Genomic DNA, 6,000 nt, shown 5'->3' with positions numbered 1-6,000 from the left:
GAACATAGAAACCAAAATTAAAACACATTAAAGTGAAAAGCTCAGCTGCCTAAAAATTGCATATATGTAATATATGTAATGTTCACGGTCATGGCTAAAGGTACGTTTAGCTTCTAGCAGAGCCAAATTCACATGCTTTGCTGATAGAGTATGGGCTTTTGGGTCTTCCCAAAAAAGCTGCTGTCAAAGACTACAGCAGTCTCTGTCCAACTTTCATTTTTGTCAAAATAATGGACAGAATCCCACTTACTCATATGTAAGGCAAAGGACTTTAAATCTCCTGTATGTAGGTGTCTGCTGTCAGTTGAGTAACATGTACTAAGATAGCTAGTCTCAGACAGTTCCTTATAATTTTTCAAATCAGTTAAAAGTAGCAGCTGCTTTTTGTTACAGAGTTTTCAGATGCAAAACCTCAGATGGCATAAATCATCAAATCCATTGAAGTCTACTGGAACTATGATAATTTACATCATATGAGAATCTAAATTATCATTGGAGATACAGACTCACTACAGGGATGTTAAATGAGAAAGGCTGCCTAGTGGATATAGCAAAAAGTCTGGAAAAGCCTTTGATCTGATTGTGTCAGTCAGTCCATATGTTAAAAGAAAGGTGTGATAGTCTGGGGAATGCCTGACAACTTGTGGATTTAATTGTCATTTAAAGTGCAGATTAGACTCACAATTTTGTAGCAGGAACAAGATTATATCTATGGAGTAGAAACAGACTTCAAGAGTACCTCAGCCAGGAATACTTTCATCCTGGAAGAACAGTTAGGCTTCTACTACAAACACCTGTTATCACAGCATTTTGATATAGGTCTGGTGTGTATCCCAGGAAAATCTCATCTCAAGTCAAAGAAACTTGGGATCTTTCAAAAGACAAACCTCCTTCAGTCTAAAGGCATAAAGTAGAACTGGAGAAAGGAGGATAGAAGAGGATTGCCTCATTTCCCCAAAACCATAGATAAAATGTTTTTTCTTCTGATGCCCATGAAAAAGGAAGATACGATGGTCAAATGCAGCTGGGAATAGACCAGCAAATGCTGTGCTGCATTGCAAGGTTTCTCCTTGTGACCTTGTTGCAACACAAAGAATAGCATCTGAGATGCAAGACTCTAGTAGGAGAAGGCAAAATTCAGCCTGAAGGTGCAAGATACTAAGTTATCATCTGATAATGCTGTACTTTGAAACCTCCTGTGTCAGTGAGAGTTGTCTGGCAGAGTTTTTGCCAGGGAGGAGACACACAGAGATTCAAAGTTAAAGGTGATTCTTAGAAGCATCTCAATATTAAAAGCATTTCAATACAGCAATGGAGTTGCCAAGGCATTGAAACATAGGACCACCTACCCCAGAGTTTCAGACATAAGACATCAGGAATCTGATGATTTGCTTATTCTGCTGGTTTTGTCTGGGGTAGAGCTAATTTTCTTCACACTAGCTGATATGGGGCTGTGTTTTGGAATTGTGCTGAGCACAGACTTCATAACATAGAGATTTTTTTGTTATTGCTGAGCAGAGCTTGCACAGAACCAAGGCCTTTTCTGCTTTTCATTCTGCCATGCTACCACTCCGCTTCCCTATGCAGGGAAGGTGGGAGTGCCTGGGAGGCTGGGAGGAGACACAGCCAGGACAGGTGATCCCAACTGAACAAAGGGATATTCCAGACCATGTGGCATCATGCCCACAATATAAAGTGGGGGAAGAAGGAGGAAGGGGGACATTTGGAGTGAGGAGTTTGTCTTCCCAATAACCATTGCGTGTGATTAAGCCTTGCTCTCCTGGAGATGGCTGAACTCCTGCCTGCCCATGACAAACAGTGAATTCATTCCTTGTTTTGCTTTGCTTGCATATGTAAAGCTTTTGCTTTCCCTATTAAACTGTCTGTACCTCGGCCCACGAGTTCTCTCTTTTATCCTTCTGATTCTCTCCCTCATCCTGCTGGTGGAGCAGTGAATGAGCAGCTGCCTGGAGCTTGGTGGCTGGCTAGTGCTAAACCACAACAGTTACTACGGATTCCCAGAGTAGTTCAAGTACACTCAACAGCTACTCCGATGTGAAGATGATTAGCAAGGAGTTAGACATCACAGGTACCCTTCAATGATTGTCTAGCAGTGAAACTACAAGGCAATCTGATTAGAAAAAAACTACTGCTAAAAGAGAAAAAATAATATCTTCAAAAGTAAAATAATGTTTAGAAGCTTAGTGAGAAATTGGCTTCATCTGAATAGTGGCTGAGCTCTGGAGCTACTGATATCAAGGGCAGCAACTAGCCCAGCTCCCTGCTGGACGATGCTGCAATGAGGAGGTGACCGGAGTTACCTGTGTGGCAGTGTTACAAGTGACACTACTGCAGTTCTTCCTTCTCTTGACTTCTTGAGATTATGCAATTTATTCGTTTATTCAATATGGGACGAGAAAACATTATTTGTGATGCCTTTTTGTAGATTAAAAAAACCCCCCATTTTTAAACACATCCCTTTTTTACCAGTATCAAAAGAGACTTGTATAGGATACCAAGACCAACTTTGTACCAAAAGCCTGTTGACAGGAATTACTATCACATATAAATGATAGCAATTTTATATATAAGTTTATATATAAAATTTATATATAAGTTTTAGCCTGTAGAAAATTTAACGCAAAAATTCAGATGATCAGTCATAAAGAAAAATGAGTGACAATAGAAAAACAAATATTCAATTCTTGTTAGGGAATGATCTCATTGAAGCATGGTCCTTAACTTATTTTAAATTTCTTATGTAATTTTATCCTGTTTTCAAGTTCTTGTCACTACACAGAGGTCCCTTTTGTAAAAGTTCATATTCAGGTCAGTTCAGAGAAGCTTCACAGACATCAGAGACAAGACATTGTCCTTCTGCCAATGTGGTTTTGCTCCAAGCTGCAAGAAAGCTGAACTAGCCACTGTAAGGGATATTTGCATTTTTTATTCCTTGCAGAAAGGAACTTTTCAGCCAAGGAAGGATGCAATTTAATTTTCTGTGCAGAAAGAGGGAACTAACTTGCTGTAAATAATGATAAGTTAATCTTGCTAATTACTTCTGCATTTTTTATTCAAAGTACGAAATACCACTTTACAAACAAAAGACAAAACACAGGTTGGAAGTTTTGGTTAAGCTAAAAAAAGTGTGTCAATATGGACATGCCCTTGTTGCATTTAAAATCATACAGGCATACAAGACTTAATAAGGGAACTTAAACTGTTAATCCAGAATGGTATTCCACCTTTTGTATATGACTACAGACATATAGTGATACAGAATCACCAGATAAACTATTAATGCAGAAGACTATTGCTGAAAAACTGGAATAAGCAGAACAAAGGAGTGCTAAAATTCCATGTGTGGCTGGGTCTCCTCCATGGACATTTTTAGAGTAGATCCTTAGGCAGTATGGATCCCTTGCCACACTACACCATTTACAACTGTTTACGTCCTTTCTTAAACAGCTGCAGCTGCCCTGAAGTTCCAGTACAAATGGTAGCCTCCACAGGCAAAAAAAAAAAAAAAAAAAAAAAAAGAAAAAGAAAAAAAAAAAAGGATAATTAAGTAAATCCATAGGAGAGCTGAAGGAACAACCAAAACAATTTTGCTCCCCATCAAAGATAAGGGTAGGACATCCACTTTGACCATCCACTAGCCTGATCTGTTTTGTCACAGAAGTCTCTGTGCTGTCCTGAACTATTGCTGAGTTGAACTATAATACCTGTTTTAAGACAGATATGTCTTGAGGTTAAAACTAGAGATGGAAAACCCATCATAATTTATTTTAAACTGTTTCAATAATTAACTGATCTGTATTTAGGCAAAATTGTACCAGTCAGTTCCAGTGTGATTTTGTTCCAACGTTCAGCAATCAGATCCATTCAGCTTCCAACATTCAGCAATCAGATCCTTTTATGTCTGTCAACTAGATGGAGAAGCCAGGTATCAAGTTTCTGTTTCATTGCAGATACTTTTGGACTGCCATCTATAGATAAAGAGGAAAAACCTCCTTGTATCTTGCCACATGAATCAATGACTTTTCTGTTTTTTCCCTCAACCTTTCCTTTATGCTAAGTATTCTTGAATCCTAAACTGCAAAAATCAAATTAAGAAGAAATTTTCAGTGCAAACATATAACTAGTGTTGTTTATGGAATCCCCAGGGATTTCTTTTAGCATAGCCAAGTTTTACACAAGGCATTTTGACCAAAGCACCATATTTAATAGTCCATTTATTGTTACCTCTCTTGACAAATCTCTCTGCATCTCTTCGTTCCTCCTCCAAATCCCCAAATAATCACTTGTGAACAGAAAAAAATAAGAAAACTAGCATTTTCAGCTCTTCTTAGGTCCAGCAAAACACAAGTTTCTGAAGACGAGAAAGGCAATGGCAGCATTAGCTTAGCAATAATATGACTGATGATTAAACTAAGGGAATTGTCTGCAGACATGGTTTTATTCCCTTTTTTGTTACAGCTGTACATGTGAAAAGGTTATGCTAGACAGAGAAAGGGTAACAGAAGTAGTGATGAATCTAAGGTATAAGGCATATTTAAAAATACTGGCTCAAATTTCAAAAGGAGAGTGAATTTATAGCATGGGGATGTTTTAGCATTAGTCAGAGATACCAACATAAAATTGCATAAGCATGTAATATAACAGAACAATCTAGAGATTATCAGAACCTAAATATACAAGGAAACCCAGGACAACAAATTAGAGGCTTAGACTCACCTAAAACAAAAGGCTGTTTACTAGAGAATTTTACTTTTAGAACAACTTGTTCAACTGGCCTTCAGTAGCTCCATATTTGGGTGTCTTGTCTGTTCTGAAGAGCTAGAATTTGATGGGTAGACTAAATGTAAAGGTCATGAACATAAGAGTAAAAAGGACATGCTGCTTTCTCTGTTCACAAATGTTTTACTTAAATAGTTATCCACAAAACACTTGTCTGTTCGCCCTCAAATTATTAAAGCCATCTGGTCTGTATTAATGACTTATCTTTGTTGTTTATTATCTCTCTGATCTTTAGGGTCATCTGTGAGTATCATTAATTTTGTACAATGTTGATGTAATTTAAAACAAGCATTAAATAACACATAGCAAAAAATAATTCTAAAATAACCCAAATATGAATACACTTGCTCAGTTAGGATCCTGCATTTACTGCTCTGTTTTTGGCTACCAGTTACTCAATATTCTACTAATTAGCAGGTCATATTGATCATTGGATCAATATCCAATGATATATAGAAAGTGTCATGCAGCAGTAACTCAGAATGTTTTCAAGAAAACAAAACATTACATATTACAGTATTGTCTTGTAAACAGTATTTGGTGAGTGTGTTAGTGAAATTGTAGTCAGATCTGTTTCTCCTATACCCATATTGACAAACATTAGCTCGACTGATTCCCTTTAAAAGCTTATATATCAGTTGTAATTTTTTTGCCTACATGGACGCTAACCCAAAAATCATCTGGATTATCCTCTTTACCCCTTTTACTGCTAATACTTTTAACGAATCTTCTGGATTGTCTTTCCTAGTTTCAAATTTTTTCAAAACAGACAGTAGCAATACAGATAGCTGCTTGTTCAGTTTTAGTATAAACACTGAACTGAAGTTATCTGAATGTGTTATTTTAAAATTAGTTTTGATGGCTAACACACTCCTGAGTTATTGCTGGAATAGGATGTGTTTTCTCATTTTGTGAAGTGATAAAATGTTGGTATTTCCCCACATGCTTCAAACACATCAGGGCATTCAGAAGCCCTAGTATTTATGGGGGACTTCAACCACCCCAATACTGCTTGGAGGAACAACCAGGAGGTTCCTTGATATGCTGATAGTAACCTCCTTCTCCAAATGACAGAGGAACCAATGACAGAGGTGCTATGCTGGACCATATTTTTGCTGACAAGAAGAGAATGTGAAGCTCAAGCACAGCCTGGGAAGTAGTGACCACGAAATGGTGGAGTTTGAGTGAGAAGGACACACA

The sequence above is a fragment of the Pyrgilauda ruficollis genome, unplaced genomic scaffold (genome assembly GCF_017590135.1).
Source record: "Pyrgilauda ruficollis isolate IOZ18807 unplaced genomic scaffold, ASM1759013v1 scaffold25, whole genome shotgun sequence".
NCBI classification, from domain to species: Eukaryota; Metazoa; Chordata; class Aves; order Passeriformes; family Passeridae; genus Pyrgilauda; species Pyrgilauda ruficollis.
Note: the sequence above shows the minus strand (reverse complement) of the source record.